The 23,048-nt window shown below is 45.0% G+C and overlaps 1 long non-coding RNA gene across 1 annotated transcript; it reads left to right on the top strand.

The window, feature by feature from the left end:
• The first annotated feature begins 9,066 nt into the window (after positions 1 to 9,066).
• LOC115836022 lies at positions 9,067 to 11,553 on the top strand. The gene is made up of 3 exons (XR_004031026.1): positions 9,067 to 9,104; positions 10,077 to 10,424; positions 11,423 to 11,553. It is a non-coding gene; the product is annotated as an uncharacterized LOC115836022 (long non-coding RNA).
• Positions 11,554 to 23,048: the final 11,495 nt, after the last annotated feature.

Below are 23,048 nucleotides of genomic sequence, written 5' to 3'. Positions count from 1 at the left end.
GGGAACATTCTGCATTCCAAGTCAGTTGGGAGTCAAGGTGGCTACTGGTCATTCAGGGTGGTCACACAACCACAGGCAAGTCTCCCCACAAGGTAGCTACAGAGTAAAGTGTGAGGGGAGACAGACAAATTTGGACTCCCAAGCCTTGAGCAGGGCTTCATTTGGGGGAAAGTCTTGCATTTTGGGTAAGGGGTTGAAATGTAAAGCCAGGAGTTGAGTCAGGATTTGCGCCCTTCTCTTGAGCCAGGCACCTCCTCCAGGGCATCAGCGTCTCCCTGCAGCAGCCTTGGGGATGGGAAGATCTAGAAAAGGAGTGAGGAGGGTCCTTGCTTTGGAGTCCAGGGTGTGGACTCCTGGTCTCAGGCATTCAGGGATCTCCATCCCCAGGGAACCAACTAAATTCCCTGCCTTAGCTTCAGTACTCATCAGTGTTTTAACTCTGAGAAAAGTCACTGAATCTCTCTAAATTTCAGTGCCATGAACCATAAAATAGGAGTCAGTTCCTACTCTGCCCATCCCATATCACAAGAGATAAGAGATTTTGTTTCCATGAGCTGTAAAGCATCGTGCCCATGCCAATGTGGAAACGTGGGGCTCTGTCCTTCCTTGACCTGTTGCCTACATCTCAGGCACAGTCCCCCAAAATGAATCATTTTAAAATGCACTGGGAAGCAATGACTAATTTGTGTGTCACAACTATCAAGTATAAAACACAGCCATTGTGTTTGTGTGCTAGTGTTAACATTAAGACAACCTGCCAAGTCCACCTTAAAAGTTGATAATGGCAAATATATAATATCTGTGTCTAGGTCGGTTTATCTAACAAAACATAACTTAAAAACATATTTTTGTGGATTATTCAAAATTCCCTATGATGTACAGAGATATTAATAATATGCTTTTACCCAACCTATTACTCCTCAGAAGTAGGGAATACACAAATCAGGTCTCCTGTGACACCATACATAGCACTTTTCGAAGGCTAAGCTATGGTCATCTCCATCACTTGGCAACAGGCTCAGTTTGAGCCACTTTACATTTAAGAGAAATAAATCATACAGGATATTATGTCATATGCTTAGGACCTTCCATTATGGTAGATAATTCTCCTCCCCAAGTAAACTGGTGTTCATTCCATTTGACCAGTTATCTGTTGATCTTTCATCAGGTCACCAGTTCATTTTGTAGACAACATGCACTTAACATTTCTTTTTCCCAGAAGTAGCTACTGTGTGGAATCAGGATGTCACAAAAAGCATTTTTGACACTCGTATCTCATTCTTTTGGCGCAAGGTTAGTGTTAAGTTGAACTGATCATTTTTGGACAAAGCAGCTGTGCATCATGACATTACCCCTGACTTGGGACCTTATCTCTTGGGTTTGCATGCAGCTCTGGAACTTGTTAAGCTGTGAGGTACCAAGCGCGTCAGTTCTCCTTTAGTTTATCATCCTGAAGATAGACAATGTACACTTTATTTTCATTAACTCCTTCAATCCTCACTACAGACCTCACCTAAGTAGTGGGTGTTTACTATCCACTCTCTCCTTGGACGGAGAAACCGAAGTGCTAATGAATGTGCCCATGCTTCTAAGCCCCTAAGGGAAGGAGGCGATACGTGAACCTAGGCATGTAGCCCTAAAGCTGAATTGATAATGAATGGTTGAGCTGCAGTTATTACTCCGAATTACCCAGAGAAGGGTGGCTCTCAACCCTACCATCACGTGTAGCCATAAGGTGGTTCCTTCACACATGCAAGTCCTAGATTTACAAGAGTCTACAGAGATCCCAAGCACTGTGTATGATTACAAGGTGGCTGCAGAAGTCACGTAGCTTAGGGCAGACATCAGAGAATATAACTGCAGGATTTGGCACAGCCATTGATGTGAAAAGTACGGAGATGTCCCAGATACCTCTGATAACAGGGTCAAATACAAGTTCTGAATATCAGGAAGCAGTACTTAGAAATATTGATAAACTCCTTTCAGTGCTGGGAACGTTCCTCAGCAGTTGGCCAGAAACAAATAAGATGAAAAAGGTATTTTTGAGATAGTTGAAAACTCTATCAACACAAGACCTAGGAATGATCAAATCCTGCAAGTTACGTACATTAAACACAATGACAAGACAGCAAATGAGCATTTGGTTATTAGTTCACCACACTCATTGCAACTCTTTGCACTGCAGTGTTAAAACACATCAGCATCCAGCCCATGTCTCCTTCCTTGAAACAAACTATGCTAAATTGACTGGCAAGTACAAAGATGGATACCCTCCATAGGCAATTACCACACATGCATAACAAAGGAAAGGTAGACCACATAAGGAAATATCACGTGATTAAAACCAGTTATTTTACAGGATATAATTTCAGTATTTCCAATTCTTCCATCGACTATAACAAAGGATTAGTAAATAACTACAATGGACTGTTTTGCCTAGAACTGAATCCATCTATTCAACTTAGCTTTCATTCAAGAATTCAAAATCCTAAAAACAGAACTGCAGTCACAGCCAGTGTGAATCCATAAATGGAAAAATATTCTTGAGACATAAATCATACAAATATTGTTATTTCTCATTGACACAAGAAGTCCCTGCTGTCCTCTTCTAAAAAATAAAACCCACCATGATTGTACATTGTAAACCAAAGAGTTATCTGAAGCAGGTCTCAATCAATTTAATTAATTTGAAAAGGTTAAGGACATGCTGGTGACACAGCCTCAGGAGGTCCTGAGTACATGTGCCCAAGGTGATCGGGCTACAGTTTGGTTTTCACACGTTTTAGGGAGACACAAGGGAGTGTGATGCAAGACGTAAATTCGTTTATACTTGCATCAAAGTTAAATTTCATTTGCATCGGGCTGATGGCTGTCCAGGTGACACTGGGCAGTCAAGGGGGAGATTTTTCATCATGGAGGAAAGGGATGAGTTGAGGCTGAGCACCTGCGATTCGGATGTACAAGAAAGTTGCCACAAAACGATGGAAGCCAGGCTAATAAGCAAGTGGTGCGTTGGGTTCTCATTTGTCACTCTCCTCACCATTTTCAGCTGGCACGATTTCAGCATTTTAGGATTTCAGCACTTTCTCCCTAGTGAAGATCATATTATAAAATATACTAAAGGCCGGGAGTGGTGGCTAACGCTTGTAATCCCAGCACTTTGGGAGGCCGAGGCAGGCGGATCACGAGGTCATGCGATCGAGACCACGGTGAAACCCCATCTCTACTAAAAATACAAAAAATTAGCCGGGCATGATGGCGGGTGCCTGTAGTCCCAGGTACTCAGAGAGGCTGAGGCAGGAGAATGGCGTGAACCTGGGAGGCGGAGCTTGCAGTGAGCCGAGATCGCACCACAGCACTCCAGCCCGGGCTACAGAGCGAGACTCCGTCTCAAAAAAAAAAAAAAAAAAAAAATACTAAAACAGATCACTGATTCTTACAAGGTTTGGCCAGCTGCTGAGCCAAGTAACTTCAGAACTGACAGAGGTGTGCCACACAGGCCTGTGTGATCCCTCACACCTCTTAGACTCTGAGCTGACTGAAAACATTTGGGTGTCTTTGTGCTTTTAACACTCATGACTATGCATCTGTCTGTGGGAAAAGATACCTATCATGACTGGGTTATGTGACCACAAAGGCCGCTTTATAATCATGGCCAGTGTCTGGGATCTCTTAGGCTCAGTGCTTTAAGGCTTATAGGGAAATGCTGAACTCTCTACATAGAGACTAAAACCACATGGCTAATGCAGAAGTGCATGTCAGTAGTTGAGAGCATCAGCACTGGACCATGTGCCTGGATTCATGTTTTGACTTTTTCATTCAGGAACTCCAGAGCTTGGATCACTCATCTTGGCACTTCATATTCTCCACCTGAGCAGTGGGAATAACTAGCCAAACTGCAGGTGTGGCTCTGGCAAGGGTTGAATGAATTAAAGTATACGGAGTATTGAAAACCAAAACTAAAATTGTAAACTGCCCGGCTACCTGGATGGACTCCTCGTCTTGGCCAACGGCATTCTAAAGAAAGCCTGAAACACTAGTTCAGGCCATAATGGGAATAGGCGGTCAGACACACCTTATTATACTCTCTTTGGAACTCAGGCCCAACTCACCTGCATTCACATTAATATACAGACTTTAAGGCTGACAACTCAGATGCTTTGTAGCAGCAGTAAGATACCAACATGACAGAGAGCAGGCCCTGAAAGAAATCCAAGTCTTTTGACTCTAAATATATTTCCTTGACATACTTTGAAATGCCCCTTCAAGCTGTCTCTTGTGGGGAAAATCTATATTCTGTAAAGAATACCCTTCCCTTTCTGGGTCTTTTTCCTGGTCCAGGAAAGAACTAAAGGTCTGGCATTTTTTTCAAGTCAGACAAGAAATATTTACAATCTATTCTCTTTGAAGCCTATTACCTGGAGTCTTCATCTGCATAATGAAATCCTGGGTGTCCCCAACCCCTTACCTGAACTCACTTTCTTCTATTGTTTGCAGGCTTTTAGAGAAACTCTTTCAACCAATCGACAATCAGAAAATCTTGAAATCCTCCTCATGACCTGGAGCCCACCCTTCTCCCACTTTCTGTTGTCCTGTCTTTCTGGACTGAACGAGTTTACATCTTGCATCTCCCTAAACATCTTGCATCAAAGTTAAATTTCTTAAATTTCTTATATACACTGGCCATGATTATAAAGCGGCCTTTGTGATCACATAACCCACAGACAGATGCATAGTCATGAGTGTTAAAAGCACAAAGACACCCAAATGTTTTCAGTCAGCTCAGAGTCTAAGAGGTGTGAGGGATCACACAGGCCTGTGTGGCCCACCACTGTCAGTTCTGAAGTTACTTGGCTCAGCAGCTGGCCAAACCTTGTAAGAATCAGTGATCTGTTTTAGTATATTTTATAATATGATCTTCACTAGGGAGAAAGTGCTGAAATCCTAAAATGCTGAAATCGTGCCAGCTGAAAATGGTGAGGAGAGTGACAACTGAGAACCCAATGCACCACTTGGTTATTAGCCTGGCTTCCATCATTTTGTGGCAACTTTCTTGTACATCTGAATCGCAGATTTGTTCAATACACATTTTAAGGAGTGAGTCAGAAGAGAAGCAGAATCATTCCACTGGTTAAACTCATCCCTGGCATTATAGATCTAATAAGTCATTAGTATATATCTCCACCCACATCTTAACCTGTAGGCTTTGAACAGTTGTAAGAAAATGCTCAGCAACATAAATAATGAGACTGTAAAAATGTGAACAGAAAGGAGAGATGATATCAGTGATATTTGTAAGTGCTATGGCAGTGAGGGTGGATAGACTTCAGCTTGTGTGACAGATTAAAGAAAACAGGATGAGAAGGCTAGTTTTCAATAGGAAAAGAGATCGCTGGGTTCAATATGTGACATTAAATTAGATGAGTCAGTGTGATATCCACAAAGAAATGTCAGGTTTAAAGGTCAAAAGAGACCTTTCTGAGCCACATTTGCCTCAGTTCACTCCTGTTTTGTTTTTCATTGCACTAGTTTCCGGATAGCATTACCATAGACACACACAAATATAAGAATACATACACACATACACTTTGATGAGCCTTCTATTTCTCATTCCACATGTCCCCAGCTCTTCTTATTTAAGCCTTAATTAAAATCCCTTCTAAAAACCTTATCACTAACAAAGATGCAGGAAAGTACATGTCATTCACCAGTTTTTATTGCATCTAAGTAACTGTCTTTTATGCGATATTGACAAGACATAAATGCTTTCAATACTAAATCCATGTAAATATCCTGCAAAAATACATTAAAACTAGAAATGAGATTTTTAGTATTCTTTTTGTAGCGATTGGCAGATTTTAATATTTAAGAAAAATTAATTTCATCATACACATTAAAAATATAGGAAATTTCATACAGACATGAAGCTTCCAATTCAGCTTTTATGGCAACTTTTAGAATGAGAGTTACATATAAATACAGTACATTTTACAAATAAACCTTATAATTTTATACTGAGATTTATACAGCTTCTGACTTGGTTGTTTCCTGGTAAGCAGTTGACATAGGAGGGTTGGCGGGTACTAGGCATCAGCCAGCGCCAGCAGCCTTCAGTCAGTAGCTGGAAGTGGAAGGAGGAGGAGCTCCCACTACATTCTCTCTCTCGGCAGTTTTTGTGCCGCTTGGCATCTGTTGTGTGTCTTTCTTCTTTAAACGACATGGAAGTTCCCCGGCTTCACAGACCAGCCGGTTGGAGAGGTGGCAGCAGAGTAAGGGCTGAGGCCCCAGGCCTGCCTGCGGTCACACCACTTCTGCAACTGGGGTGCCACCCAGCCTAGTGTGGCTGCTGGGGCAGTGCAGTCCATTTGATTGAGGGCTCAGGCAGGAGCGAAGAGGGGTGTAGGTGCCCCCTGGGGAGCAAACTTAGTACATGGGCCTCAGAGGTGGCCTCAACTGTGACTGTTGCAGGCCGGATGTGGCAGTATTCAATGAGTCTGAGATTCCTGAGGCTGAGACAGCCACAGCACCAGCATCCATCACTACAGAGCCTGCCAAAATGGATTTGGGAGCCACGGAGGTCCAACACGTGCAGTATCTCAGCCACCCAAAGATCCCCAAAGGTAAAGAAGCTATGGGTGCCATTTGCTCTCTGGCTTCTCTCTGGCCACCACCCCCCCCCACCTCGTTGCAGTCCCTCACCCTCAGAGACATTCTCCGCTTACAGCTCCCTCCTGCCCATAGCCGGCTTTCCCAGGGCTAGGCATGGGGTGAAGGCTGGTTCTGCCTCTTGTCTTTGTTGTTGAGCCTTCTTTGTTGAGGCCTTTATGGTCTCGTTCCTCCCTTTTCTCCATAAAATTTCAAATACTCCAGTTTTAGAGTCCCCATGCCATTCTGTATCCTTACCCATCCAGCTGGTCTGGTACCTAAGTGAAGGAGCCAGTTAAGGGCCCAATTCTTTCTTTTCTCCCATTCCTTAAGGTAGCTAATAATTGAGATAATTTAGACTCAAATATGGGGAGACTTCTTAAATTCAAAATACAGTTTGCCATGGAAGAGATTAGATGGTATTCTTAATAGATGGGTTTAAGTCACATTGACAGAAGCTGCTTTATTTCTTCCAATTGTAATTTGAAGAAAGAAGGAAAAAAAATTGGGGGACATGCTTAAAATGACTGCAAAAGGTATGAAATGTTACTGCCAGAGCTGTAAAGAAGTTGTTTTTGTGAACACACGCTGGTAAGCAGTACCAGGTCAAGAAAGGACTTATTTGTTTTCTTCCTTTCCAAACTTTCGACTTTGTTTCTTTTTCTTGCCTTGTTACACTCACTGGTCTGTTCTGAAGTTACTTGTTCTGCCCACCTCTGTCAGTTCTGAAGTTACTTGGCTCAGCAGCTGGCCAAACCTTGTAAGAATCAGTGATCTGTTTTAGTATATTTTATAATATGATCTTCACTGGGGAGAAAGTGCTGAAATCCCAAAATGCTGAAATCATGCCAGCTGAAAATGGTGAGGAGAGTGACAACTGAGAACCCAACGCACCACTTGGTTATTAGCCTGGCTTCCATCGTTTTGTGGCAACTTTCTTGTACATCTGAATCGCAGATGCTCAGCCTCAACTCATCCCCTTCCTCCATGATGAAAAATCTCCCCCTTGACTGCCTAGTGTCACCTGGACAGCCATCAGCCCGATGCAAATGAAATTTAACTTTGATGCAACTATAAATCTCATGCAACAGATAAATGCATAGCAGCATGGTCTTGCAACATGTGAAGAAGACAATGGCAATTTAACTCAAGCCAGGTAGGCGGAATGAGGGAATCCTGTCACTGGGTCACAGCATATAGTTCAAGACCTTTTGGAGACTATTTAATGTTATATTAGGTGAACTTTAGCTTCTAAGCCAAGGACTCTCTTTCTCATTTCTTTCCCGCTCATCTTTGTCATCCTTCTTCCACAAGGGAAGATAGCATAAACAGAAGGAAATTTCCATATTAATCCTCAAAAGTTATGTAGTTTATTATCATCCAGGTAATCAAATGCAATCTTCTCTGACTGCCTGACCAGTCTTCTCTGTCTCTGTGTTTTTATTTAATAAATATATTTGTAATTTTCTATGTGCTAGATTTTGCTGGAGGCCACAAAGTCAATGAGATAGGATCTTTATGTTGACAGCCGATAAGTTAGGTTTGACATGACTGATAACAACTTGTGATTTTTTATACCAATATTTTGTATGTCTGAATGAACAGGCATCAAAAAAAAATCTTGTAAGCTAGTTAAAAAAAATCACCCCCCTATTCATGGACCATTTTTTATGAATTTGTTCATTGCTATTTTCATGCATTTCCTCATTTCAGTAGGTAACATATATTTGAACCTGGAAACTTATTCTCATTGCAGAAAGTATTCAGAGTCATGTCTCTCAGCTTCACTGGTGTAGGCAGAGCAGGCTCTGTGAGCCTGGCCTGTTTGAATGAAGCCTGATGTTTAGGGATCTCCTCAGAAAGAATGACACAGAAGCTGCTGGAGCCCCTGATCACAGGGAGCCAAAAAGGCACGTGTGCACACACCATGGTTCCACAAGAAGACTTAAAAAAGGAAATCATGACGATTTTTAATTGTAGCATTTTAGTATTTAATTTTTTCATGACTTGTATGAAAAAGAATGTGCGGTAAATAGAATTTGGGTAAAACTGAATCACTTTCACCCATAAAGTAGCCCTTTAATCAAGTAATAAATTCTTTGAAACAGATCCTATGAATCTACTTCCTGTTTCTACAGTACAGTGCCTTTCTGTATTAAACTGTTCTTAAGGTGACTATTTCACATTGATGAAGTTGCTCTAGCTAGAAAGCCAAGGTTCTTTCATTTCTTTCTGCCCCTCTCCTTTGCCTTCCTTCCACACCAAGGAGAATGGTCCAGCAGCAGCTCAGTCCATGCCTGTCAACCCCCCACCTCCATACACTCCAGCCCTGGTCCACACCCCTGAAGGCTCCTTGTGGCATTCCTCAGCAGCACCAATGCACTGACTGTCACTCTTATGTTCTCCTAGGTCACGCTGAGTATCAGCAGGCATCTGCACACGGCAATGGGAAGAAGAAGGTAATACCAGATATTGTAAGATGCATTTCTTTCTCTGGAAGAGAGATGCTTTTTGTTTTTTCCGTGGCTTCTAGAATATCAAGTGAATATCATTTTTGACTGCCATCATGAATCAGGCCTCAGTGTCATGGATTCTAACGACCAGTCACTGGAGGTTATGACCTACTGAGGCCTGATTGGCGACGGCAGTCAAAGGACGGCATCACTTACAAACTCTCTGGTAGTATTTCTCAGTAGCAACCTTTTCTCCTTAAAAAATAATTCTGTATTTGCCAGCCAACATGGACACTTGCTGAATATTCCAAGAAAACCCACTGCATTTTCCACAAGCCTCCTCTATGCTTTATTTGGGGGCCAGTGACTTGATCACTGTTTCACATCTGGCTTTTTATTCACCAACCCCCACATCCCTGGCCTGAGGCCGCCACTCATCTACTTTCTGTTTTTCTACATTTGCCTACTCTGGCAATTTTTTTAAAATTTAATTTAATTTCTAATTTAAGTTCAGAGATACACGTACAAGATGTGCAGGTTTAAAGATATTTTGCTTTCCTGATTTCTTCTCAATTTTGATATGAAAATCTGACAATGCACATTATGTACAACATACACAATTCTCTTTGTGGGGGTGAAATTCAGTGGGAGTGTCTTCCCAACTAATACGTGATACACTGGGAGGTTTTTAAAGGACAGCATCCATTATTGGCTGTAATACGGAGGCATTTTCTTCAACACTTTTTCCTCCTGGGGTTAAGCATTGTGTGTTTGCCTATTAAATCAGCTTTAAAGGTAAATTCTGTGAATAAAGATCTTAGTTTTCCATAGGCATCCTCATAGTTTTTGGGGATGTTGACCTATGGCTCAACCACCGTACTGCTTCTGGTTTTCTAACACTGTCAAGGGAATAACAGATCTAAGTGAAGTGCACAGCAGAATCTGATCCTCATAACGTTTTCCTTTGTATGACTGCAGGTAACATGGCATGGCAGCAAATGCAGTAAGCACCATGAAGCTACTCACTTCATGAGGGACAAACTTGTTGCTTGGGTGAGCAGAAACCTGATTCTGGGATCCTGCTGGGAAGGACGACTGGGGGTCTCGTGAGAAAGTGGTTTTGCTGCTATAGGACTCTGGCCAGAGAGGCCGTAGGAAGGTTCGTCAGTGTAGAGCACAGACCAGGGGATCATGTGTGAGGCAGCATGGCTTCAGCTGGAGGAGGAGGAGTGGGTGAGTCACCCTTTCTAATCACTTGTACTGATGTTTTCATTTCCAAAGAATGGTTTCCGGGGAGCCTCAGTGAAGAAGAGGACGACCCTCCAGGTAGGGAACGATTCCAGGTAGGACCTGATGGGAAAGGGTTCCCAAGAGCCTTCAGGTTATCCCTGCTGCTTGAGGGGCTGAAGGAGGGGGTATGAAATCAAAAACAAAATGAAAATATGTGTGAGGTCTGGTTTGTTCTTGGCAATCATGTAAGAACTTCTTGACATAAATGTAAGAACTGTCTCTAGGGGCTATATGGATGCTGTGTTCCTAAGGGTACTTTGCAGTACACCTCCTCTCTTCTGCCCAGTGAAACAACAAAACCTTTGGTTTGGATTAATCAGCACTCCTTGGGGTTGTGCACAAGGGCTGTAGGGCTGGGCACTGAGTGTCATCTGTAATGAAAGGACTCTGTGGGACACAGCTCTCTCACAGGCATTTACCTGAACTTAGAGAAAAAGTTCTTCTGCTGTATGCCAAGGGGAAGCTGGTAATCACCCTCTCAACTTTGAGGACTTGTTATAGCACATTCATGTTTCTGTCCTCACTGTGCGATTTCCCATGGGTGGATGCAGAGTGAATATCCACTCTGGCCTCACTGGTAAAGCTCCAGTCTCCCGGGAAGGCCGGGGAGAAGTTTGACCTTGAGCATGTTTCCAGCCTCCACTTCCCATCCCTCCCACAGATTCTGAGATGAGGCTTCTTTCTCTTCAGTTCTCTAATTTTTGGGGAAGCCAAGAGTTCCTTCACACAGAAGATGGCATTCCACTATTTCCTGTCTTCTAAAATTAGGCTTCAGTTGTTGTCTAAGTTGATATTTACAAGTTCTAGTCTTTTTATTCACAGATTGCTAAGAATTATGCAAGAAGCTCCACATGATAAAATGTGCGGATAGCACGTACGTCTGTCCATGCTACGGATGACATTTTTTATCTTTGGAGGACCCTCATTTTACATAATGAGATATAAAACTAAGTGGGCACCCTCTATCCATTCTGGGGTATTTCATTAGACCCAGAACTCTGAGTTTGATGCTGCCTATCATTTGCTTTTCCTAGTGAGACTCCCCCTGACCACCTAGGCATCGCCAGCACCTTCTGTATAGTAGAGACCTTCAATCAGCATCAGGGTCTTAAGAAAACATCAGAGAGTGAGATGGAGCTCCCCTGTGAAGTGAAGACAGCCCTGGTCCCTCCCTGAAATTTCTGACACCGGTAAGTTTACTTCTTCCTTAAAGTCACTACTCTGACTGCTAATGAACTGTTTCGACTCCTCCAGGTTTGGACTATTATACACAGAATAAATCAATATGGATTTGCTCACATTAATTTTCAAATTCATTCACGTTCTTAAGTGTAACTGTAGCCTTGTTGCATACTAGTCACATAGTCAATGTAGTCACATATTATAAGGTATCCACTCTACTGTCGATTGACATAAGAATTTTTTTTCTCCTTCAGGTTCTAGGTGCTTCAGGAGGCATGGCTCCCGAAGGTGCAGACGTCCAACAACCACACCACACACAAACAGTCATGAAAATGGCACAGAAATGCTATCAAGAAACTCTTCTCCCTATTTAGACCCCTAGATCCTCTGGTGTGGTCTATGCTGGGTAGATGGGTGACCTGACTCCTCTGTTCTGAGGGATTCAGGGCCAGGCCCTCCAGTTCCAGTGCAGGACACTCTACATTCCACAGGATAGCTCAAGGTCGCCCACACAGCCACTCTGTTTCTGCCCTCCTCTGAGGAGTTCGAAGACAACAAGGTCACACTGGTGTGTCTCATCAGTGACTTCTCCTCAGGTGATGTGATCGTGCCCTGGAAGGCAGGGGGGACCCCCATCACCCAGGGCATGGAGACCATCAAGCCCTCCAAATAGAGCAACAGGAAGTACACAGCCAGCAGCTACCCGAGCCTGACGCCTGACCAGTGGAGGTCCCGCAGAAGCTACAGCTGCCAGGTCACCCATCAAGGGAGCACTGTGGAGGTGACAATGGTCCCTGCAGAATCCCAGGGCAGGGGTCTCCTCTCTCATCCCAAAGCATCCAGCCCCTCTCCCTGCATCCAAGTAACCCTCAATAAATATTGTCAATCAGAATTCCTATTGTATCTCATTATTTTTTATCTCATGTTCAATTTGCAACCTCCAGGAGAGGCTGTCATCTCGCTGAGGCATCATCCAAAGAGGCCCTTCCTCACCTGGTCACCCCTTTCCTTCACACTCCAATGTAGCCTGGAGCTCCGCATGGCGTCTTGCTCAGACCAGGCAGATCTTAACGCCCTCCCTGATTCTGATTGCAAGGATCCACTGTTCCCCTTCTGGTAGTCCCAGGATCCTCCTGAGAGAACCCAGTAGACCTGGATGACTTTCTGCTCTCTGTTCACTATCTGTCCTGGGCCCATCTTTCTCCTGCTTCATGCCTGAAGTTGGTCATTAAACCTGAGTGGACTGGTTCCCTTAAGTGGGAAGCGGGATTTGGAGATTACACTCGGGCTGCTACTCACACAGCCCTTTTGAGTCAGACACTCCAAACACACACAAAATGGACACGAGACCCTCAGAGGGCGATAGGGGCTTGCTTCCAACTTCTCCTTGGAGGTTGAGGCTGGAATTTCTTACACCTGGAGAGACCCATCCCAAACTAAGACACCAGGGAGGATGGAAGGGAGACCCCTGGAGTTGTGGCTGTGGTCAGATTGGACCTTCCCATGGCTGCTGACTCGGGGCCAAGCCGCCCCTTCTCTGGGGCATTGGGGACACCTGAGGATACCTCCCTGCTCTTACTTTGTGGTCACACCAAGAGATCAGGGTTACGACAGCCCTATAGTGTAGAGAATCCCTGTCCCCTTCCATGCCACTTCCCTCCTTAGGGAAGCAAACGCCCTCCCAGGAGCTCATTCCCATTCCTGCGCCACTGTCAAAGGGAAAACCTGATCCAGACATGAACTTCCTTGGGCCTCTGCATTTCCAGATGTCCTGTCATTTCGTGCGTGGGGTTGACTGTCTCATCTCAGCTTGAGAAGGGCAGGCAAGCGTGTGGACTCTCTGCTGAGCAAATGCCCGCCAGAGTCAGTGGTTTGGCTTTCCTGCATCACAGCTGCTGGTGGGGACTGGGGAGGGGGGCATAGGGGGTCCCAGGGGGTAGTTTTTGTATGAGCCTGTGTCACAGTGTTTGATGTTCAGCAGAGGGACCCAGCTGACTGTCCTAGGCGAGTCCCTTCTTCCCCTTCCTTCTCTGCTCTTGTCAAGTTGGTGACAATTTTCTGCTGGTTTTGATCTTTTTCTGTGACTTCTCAGAGCCTGTGGTCTGATTTTCCTTCTGGACCTTGGTTCTGAGAGGCTGACCTCTCCTCTCCGTATTTAGACCCCTCTATGCCTCAGCTGGTCACTGAGACCCCTTCACCTCTGACCCCAGAGGTGACCTCTTGAGACTCCTCTGTCTGTCTGCCAGGTGCATGTGGGTCCCCAAGACTTGCTCTGTTCTGTGTTCCTATCTGGGCTCCTCTCAGACCAGCTTTCTCTGTGGGGTGAATTGGGGCCTCATCTCACGGAAAAGAGGGACACAGAGAGTGATAGGAAATCCATTAACAAGTTAAAAAAAAAAATCCACTACCAGGTTAAAAAAAAAAAATCCACCCAGGTAAAAAATTGAACATAATTAGTCATCTCAAAACTGTAAATAAAAATCACTCAGATACCACCTACTGTAATTAGAATAAATATAACCAAAAAAGAAACTACCATTTTATCTAGAAATTCCAATAGTGAGTATACACTTCGTGAAAATGAAATCAGTATATTGAAGCAATAGCTGCCTTCCTAGGTTTAGGGAAGCACCACTCACAATAGCCAAGGTATGAAATCAACCTAACCTGTCCATCAACTGACAGGGCAATGAAGGAACTTCAGCACACAGACATGATAAAATATGCCTCATCCTTAAAAATTCATGGCCTGATGTCATTTGCAGCAACCCCAGATGATCCTGGAAGTCATTAACTTAAACGGAATCAGCTAGGCAGAGAAAGACAAACACTGTATCATCTAAACCATGTGGAAGCTAAAAGAAAGTAGTTGAAGGTGAAGGTACAATAGTGGTTATGAGAGGCAGTGGGGACGAGAGGGAATGGGCAGTCATTGGTAATGCGTGCAGAGCTGCGGTTCCGGGGGAGGGATGAATTCTGCTGATGTGCTCCACAGCACGGTGACTGGTGGTACCAATATGGCAGCCTCTTTTTCAATATAGCTAGAAAGAAGGACACTGAAGGTTCACAACACATAGAAATAAACACTAGACATGGGAACAGATGTGAGAAACACCCTGATTTCATCATTCCTCAGCGTATACAAGTAGGAAAAGATCCCACTGCGACCCCTGATTTTGAACATGTATTACAAAACAAATTTTAAAACTAGAAATAAGCAATACCAAAATACACACAGAACGATGAAAGTCCCTGAAGATCCAAAGCAGTTCCCAGAAATATAGATGTGGCTGAGACCTCGCTCTTCCCAATGTCAAATTATGTTGAAAAGCTATAAATATCTAAACAACATGGGAGAGTCATAAAGATGGAACCATATGCCGATGGACACAATTAGGCAGCCCAGAAATGAACCTGAATGTATAAGTCAACCCGTTTCTCAAAAGAGCCCCCAAAACACAAAATGGGAAATGGCTAGTCCATTCAGTAGACGATTTTGAGAAAACCAGAAATCCAGATACAAAAGAATGAAATAAAACCTTTGTGTTTCACACTACACAAAAATCCCATTCAAAATTATTTCAAAATCCAAAGGGGACACTTGCAAGTATAAAACTTCCATGAGAAAACTCAGGGTGAGCATTACATTTGGGAAACCTGAACCGATGCTCACAGGTGCAAACAGAAAAGAAGATGAAGGAAACATAGGAGAAAAACATTCACTGCCACAGGAATGTATCCGAAATTATTTCTTCTCTTGACTGGACAAAAAATCACTACCAACAGAAGGAAAAATAAACATGTCGGAACACAAAAAACGGAAGAGCTTCTTCACAGGAAGAATGAAGCAAAACAGCAGGCCCCTATAAACTGGGAGAAAATGGTTTTAAGTAATCATGTATCTGATGGAGGTTCACACTGAATGTTTACCAGAAACAAAGACTGCAAAGAAAACACACACACACCCACGCACGCACACAAATAATCCAACCAAAATTGGGCAAAGAACCTTAAAGATCACTCCACATGAAAGTAATAGGTAAAAGAATATGGGTTTTCCACATCACTGTTACCTAAAACACCTCAAATAACACTGCAGCCCTACCTGTCACCATACAAAAATTAACTTAAGATGAATGAAAGATTTCAATGGAAGACCTCAAACTACAAAAATCCTACAAGAAAACCTAGAAAAAAAGCCTTCTCCACATGAGCTTTCCCAAAGTATTTATATGGCTTAGGCCCCAAAAGCAAACTGCAAGAATCACAGACCTGCGCAAGTTGGGCCTAATGATCCACAGAGCTGGCGCACAGAAAAGAAACTGCCAAGACAGTGAAACACACAGCCTACAGGATGGGAGAAAATGTTCCCACACTATGCATCTGACCCACTTCTAATAGCCAGAATCTACAAAGACCTTAAGTAAGTCAAGACACAGAAAAATAATCCAGTTTGAAAAATGAGACCCTGTCTTAAAAAAAAAAAAAGAAAAAAGATCAGGAAAAAACCCACAACAGAACAAACCCAAATAATGTAAATGGAAGGGAACACAAATGAAAACAGAAAGTGATGACAGAGCTCTTCCTGCTGAGCCCTCCCTGAGGGATGGTGGCAGGGAAGTGGCCAAGGGGCACGAAGCTGGATATGTCAAGCTGGCTGCCCCAGACATGACTCCCTGTGACCCCAGATTCCTCTCCTGCGAATGCTAACCTGAAGTCTCCTGGGAAGAAGGCTTCCTTCCCACCGCTGTCAGGATAGGGCCCAAGCCTTCAGTGCAGCACCAGCTGTGAACAGGGATCAAGAGCATAAATTGGCTCCCCTGACCTGAGTCTCCGGAAGCCTCAGGCACCTTCCCAGGGGCCTCAAACTTGTGGGGCTCACATCAAGCACCCGACCTCGGTCTTCCCAGCCCACATGAACCCTCATCTGCTGACATCTCCTCCTAAGGAAGCCTCCCTGCCATCCATCTCGTAGAGCTCAGCTCTGGGGATTACAGCAGCCCACAATGGCCCCTAGGACTGTCTCTGTGGGACTGTTAGATGCCACTTATCCCTGAGCTGAGACCGCAGGAGAGCAGAAGCTTGGACAGGGCCTTCCCAGCAACAGACGCCCCGGATGATCTGGTCCCCATAGCTCATCCAGAGGGGTACGCACTTGCCAGCGTGGGCACTGGGGCTGCTCTGTCCAGCTCCCCTGCCCACGTTGCTCGCACGTGGAGTCTGGAACCCTAGCTGAGTACACAAGAGGATGCAGGGTACTCTTCCCAGCCTGTGCAGCAGGCATCAGGGCTCTGGGCAGTACTGTCCAGTCTGACTCTGTCACTCAGCCAGGTGGGGCAGGGGCAGAGGGGAACCTCCAGATTCTTTGGATCCCACCTGCTTGGCCTTTGGAGCAAGGTAGGGTAGGGACAATCAATACCTGCTTACCCTGAGAGCATCTTCTCTCTCTCAGCACCAGTCACTCCTTCCCGAACAGCACTGGTAGGGGGGCCCCTCCTTGGTGCAGAGCTCGCTCAGGCCTATCTCCTGCAGCCTCTCTCAGGGTTGCAGATCTGGTCCCCATTCTGGCCCTTGAGAGGGCCCACTGGGCAGCTGGGTGCAGACTGGGGTCCAAGGAATGGAATTTAGAGGAAATGCTTTGTGGGTACAGGGTCTTGAGAGAGGTGGGTCTGTCCCTGCCTGAGGGCTGCATCGTGGAAAGCCTCAACTGGATGAGAAGGGACCCAGAGATGCACCTGCCTTCTTCCTCAGCTTGCAGCTCTCCAGGTCCCATCTGTGCTTAGCCCACAAGAAGCAGATGTGCAGACAGACCCAAGCTCAGGTGGCTACAGGCCAGTAGGTGCCAGGGAGGCCAGCTGGGAGGCTGGGACAGTGAGAGCCAAGGATGGGCAGTGGCCAGGACAGTAGCCTGGGAGCTGGGTGGCCTCTTGACATCTCCAGCCCTCCTCACCCTCTGTTGGAGGACAGAGGTCCTAAGGTGTGGAGAAGGCACTGAGGCCCCAAAAGGAAAGTGAGGTGCAGAAGCCAGGCTTGGGTGACAGGAAGTGGCAGCTGTCTCAGCTGTTTTGGAAGCCTGAGAACTGATTTCCCGGTCCTAAAGTGAGGGATGCTGGCCTCATGCCCCCTCAGGCCAGGACCCTGCACTGCCTGCCTGTGGCCATATTTAGACAGCATGTGGCCTCTGCTGGCACTGTCTGGGGGACAGTAGAAAAGAGTACTGGGGAGTGGACATGGGAAGATTCTATGCAAAACTTAAGAAAAGGAAACTTTTTTAAAAAGCCTGTGGGGCCCTCCCAGGCCTGCCAGGCCAGCTCACAGCTCCAGGTGGGCACCCCAAGCATCTCAGAGCCACAGAACAGCCACAGCAATGTCCCCTGGGAAGCAGCAGCACCTGCCACTTGCTTTGGCTGTGACCCGCATCTCGGGCCTGCCCTCTGTGCATCTTGGCTGGAAGACAGCTGGGAAAGAGGCCATGCTCTCCTCCAGGGAGAGGGGCCCAGCGGGAAGTGCATTAGCCAGGCCCGCACCAGCTGCCAGACCTGCTCAGGAACAGCACGGGCCACACGCCTGCCCAAAGGCCTCTCCCCAAACCCTCTTCTCCCTTGGAGACCAGGACCCTGGAGTCGCTGTCTGGAGATCTGGCCAATAACCCTCTGGACCCCAGGGCTGTTTGTGGTTCCCTTGGAAGAAGAGGCAAAGGGCCCAAATGCCTGCAGCACATGCCCGGGGGCTGGACAAGGACACTGCCCTGGAGAGGGCTTCCTTCAGACCCTGCTGCGGGGCTTGTCGCTCTCTATGCCTTCTCTGCTGCTTGACTTCAGCCTCACAGCACGTGGGGTGTGACTGGCATGAGGGGCAGGCAGGTGAGGAGGAGGTCCCTAGGCAGGTGCGTGGCTGCAGCACAGAGAGACCAGTGCTCACTGGGCCTGCTGCCTGGCATACTCAGGGGCCTGGAGGACGGGTGCATGGAGTCAGTTTGCGGAACAAATGAGGCCTTGTTGTGGCAGGGGATGGGGAGCCGCCCTGGGCCTGGCCTTCGGTCTGGTAAAGATGAACACCTCAGGCTGTGCAGTACCTGGCCCTCAGTCTGTCAGAGATGAATACCCCAGGCTGTGCAGCAGCTTCAGTGTCATCCCACACCACACTGCCCTGGCAACACCTGGCCACAGTGGCTTGGACAAGACGCCCCTGTCAGCCCCTGGGCTGTAACTCAGTGGGCCAGCATCTGCCCAAAGCAGGAATCCTGGGAAGGGCTGGCCATTGTCCCTCCTGACTCAGTTGCTCTCAGCTCCCTACTGTGCCATCGGGTACTCTCAGGACAGATGCTTCCAGGACAGGCTCTTCTACAAAAAAGGGGTTGCCTCCCGGGCCTGGAGTCACAGCATAGACAAGGAGGCTTTTGGACACCTAGCCAGGGTCACTCCGCACACATCTCATGAATGAAAATCCTCATCACAAAATGCATCAGCATTCCTCAGGGACGTGACTGTTTCTAGGGAGGGCCTCGTCTCTATCTCCCACTCTCCCCTCCACATGCCTCCCCGCCTCTCTCCACGCAATATTGGAGCAGTGAGCCTTCTCCAAGTTCAGAGTCAGAGGCTAGAAGCCACTGTCCCCTGGCCAGATTGGAGGCCTTGACTTTGGAGCATTTAGAGAGCAAATGGCAAAGATGAGCAACCTGGAGCCACTTTGGCTGTTACAAGAATGGCTTCTTGGTCCAGTCCTGGGGCACTGCTGAGACAACATATGACCTATGCCCCCACCTTTTCTGTGGATGGCTGAGCTGTTCTTTAACATCTGAAGGGTTTCCCCAGTCCCTCAGCAATAAGGTTCAGCACTGGTTACAGACTAGGCATAAAATATGCACATTTATAGCAGGCTTCATAAAAACCAACAATAACAACAGTGTGAATTTCAGGGTAAGACCTCTCTAGATTATGTGTGAAGTGTGTAGCATCAGATTGTCACTGGCTCTCAATCTTAAACTAAAATAAACGGCGTAGTGCATGTGATGGTGCCAAAAGTATGGACAGCAGAGTTTTCATACACAAAAGAATCTGGCTGCAAGAGCTACACATACAATGCCCAGGAATACCTTTCACTGTCCTTCCCAAGTTATGGAACAAACGCCTCTGTCCCCAGCCTTCAACATCAGTTCTGACAGAGGCAGTAACTATGTGAACACGGCATTTAGACCAAATAGGCTAATTCATTCTGAAATTTAATTGAGACAGCTACAGTTTCCTAATTCTATGACCAGAAGAGTAAAGTGTGTCACTGGAGGTCTATGATCGGTGTCTCCAGGAGCAGTCCTAGAAAGGAAGCAGCTCTTGCTCTTTCGACTAAGAAGAAGACACAGGTGCAAGGAAAGGCCACCACCCAGCGGCAGGGGTGGCGCAGGCCTGGAGCGGGGCCGGATGTGTTCGTGTAAAGTAAGTGTACACACTCCTTATGCTGTGACCAGGCTTCCTTTAGAATAGAATGATGTTCTTAGAGGAGGCCAATGAAAGTAGAATTTGGATGAGGCCAAACTTACACAAAACCCTTCTACATCTTCATACTGGATTGTGTTACACATAAACCTCCAAGGACCTACAGGGATACAGGAACAAGGGCTTCTTAAACAAGAAGGATAGACATCCTTGTCGTATATGAAGATCCACAGAGAAAGCAGTCTTGGAGGAATTAAGTAAAGAGGAAAACGAGGCCAGAAGAAGCCGTGAGAGATTAGGAGTGAAGAAATCAAAACTACTACGGGGGCCCACAACAAGCCAGGATGAGAGTTCCCCAGACATGGCCATTATTGCTGGGACAAGGTGGCTGGAAGTGGACCTGAGGGGAGTATGTGAAGAACATGCCTGTGTTGGGGGGGAAGTAAGCGGTGACGGCGTTCTGTGATCATGGGTGTCAGCTGGGGGATGTTATCATAGGACAAAATTGGAATGCGTAACTTAGAAAACAGCAGAGTTGAAAATATGATTTCTCCAGGGAAAACAAGAATGTAGAAAAATGAAACAAAAGAAAGAAATATGTAACATGGGAGAGTTAACTTCCTATAAAAAATTCAACAGAGATTTATAAATAAGAGAATTGACTAATGAAATAAAAAAGAAAGATAATAATAGAGACAAATAACTGTCAGGCCTCTGAGCCCAAGCCTGCACGTATACATCCAGATGGCCTGAAGCAACTGAAAAGTACAAAAGAAGTGAGACAACGAGCTCCTGTCTTAACTGACTGACCAACCTCATGACATTCCATTATGACTTTTTCCTACCCTGTCCCAACTGACTGATCGATCGACCTTGTGACATTCCTCTTCTGAACAATGAGTCTTATGATCTCCTCACTGTGCACCTTGGGGCCCCTGCCCCCGCCTGCAAGAGAAAACCCCCTTTGACTGTGATTTTCCACTACTTACCCCAGTCCTATAAAACTGCCCCATCCTTATCTCCCTTCTCTGACTCCTTTCTAAGACTCAGCTCACGTGCACCCAAGTGAATAAACAGCCTTGTTGCTCACACAAAGCCTGTTGGTGGACTCTCTTCACATGGACACATGTGACAATAACAAAGCCAGAACTCGGTTCTTTGAGCAAGGTAAACAAGGCAAGTATTTTTAAGATTTAGTGCAGAAAATAAAGAACCGTAAAGATTACATTACAAAGAAAAGAATTATATAATTATAAAAAGTTCTAATCAACAAGACAACTATCCTAAATATATGTGCAGCCAACACAGAACACCCACATTCATAAAACGAGTTCTTAGAGACTTAGCAGAGACCATACAGTAATAATAGGTGACTTCAATATCCAACTCACAGTATTAGATTATTAAGGCAGAAAACAGATATTTGGGACATGAACTTGATACTCGACCAAATGGACCTAACAGCCATATATGGAACTCTCTACTCAAAACAACAGAATATATATTCTTCTCATCTGCACATGGCACATACTCTAAAACTGACCACATGATTGACCATAAAACAAATCGCGGCAAATTAAAAAAAAAAAAATCTTACCAGCCACACTCTCAGAGCACAGCACAATAAAAATAGAAATCAATACCAAGAATATTTGCTCAAAACCACACAATTACATGGAAATTAACCTGCTCTTGAATGACTTCTGGGTAAACAATGAAATTAAGGTAGATATCAAGAAATTCTTTGAAACTAAAAAGAACAAAGATACAACATACCAGAATCTCTGGAACACAGCTAAAGCGGTGTTAGGTGGAAAGTTCATAGAACTAAAATCCCACATAAAAAGTTATAGAGAGATCTCAAATTAACAACCTAAACCACACCTTGCAGAACTAGAAAAACAAAAGCAAACCAACCCAAAGCTAGCAGAAGAAACTAACCAAAATCCACCTGAATGAAGTTGAGATGCAAAAAATTGTACAAAAGATCAATAAAACCAGAAGTTGGTTTTTTGAAAAAATAAAATAGACTGCTAGCTAGATTAATAAAGAAAAAATGAGAGAAGATCCAAATAACCAGAAATGACAGAGGGGACTTTACCACTGACTGCATCAAAATACAAAAGAAAACCATCAGAGACTATTATGAACACCTCTATCTACACAAACTAGAAAACCTACAAGAAACAGATCAATTCCTAGAAACATACAACCTCCCAGGACTGAACCAGGAAGAAATTCAAACCCTGAAAAGACCAACAAGTTCCAAAATTGAATCAGTAATAAAAAGCCTAACAACCAGGAAAAGCTCAACAGCAGATGGATTCATAGCTGAATACTACCAAGAATATAAAACAGAGCTGGTACCATTTCTACTGAAACTATTCCAAAAAATTGAGAGGGAGGGACTCCTCCCTAACTCATTCTGTGAGACCTGCATCATTCTGATACCAAAACCAGGCAAAGATACACCACCACCAAAAATACTTCAGGCCAGTATCATTGATGAACACAGATGCAAAAATCCTTAAGATACCAGCAAATCAAAGCCAGCAGGACATGAAAATCTAACCCACTATGATGCAGTAGGCATTATCCCTGGGATGCAAGGTTGGTTCAAAATATGTAAATTGATAAATGTGATTCATCACGTAAACAGAACTAAAATTAACCACATGATCATTCAATAGGTGCAGAAAAAGCTATTGATAAAATTCAGAGTATTTTAATGTTAAAAACCGTCAACAAACCAGGCACTGAAGGAACAGACTTGAAAATATTAAGTGCCATCTATGACCAACCCATAGCCAACATCGTACTGAACAGGCAAACACTGGAAGCATTCCCCTTGAGAACTGGAACAAAAAAAGGATGCCTCCTCTCACCACTCCTATTCAACACAGTACTGGAAGTCATAGCTAAGGCAATCAGGCAAGAGAAAGAAATAAAATGCATCCAAATACAAAGGAAGGTAGTCAAACGATCTCTGCAGATAATATGACATTATACCGAGAAAACCCCATAGTTTCAGCCCAAAAGCTCCTAG

Source organism: Nomascus leucogenys, chromosome 7b, assembly GCF_006542625.1.
Source record: "Nomascus leucogenys isolate Asia chromosome 7b, Asia_NLE_v1, whole genome shotgun sequence".
In the NCBI taxonomy this organism is placed as follows: Eukaryota; Metazoa; Chordata; class Mammalia; order Primates; family Hylobatidae; genus Nomascus; species Nomascus leucogenys.
The sequence above is the reverse complement of the archived record's forward strand: the minus strand, read 5'-3'. Positions and strand labels throughout refer to the sequence as shown.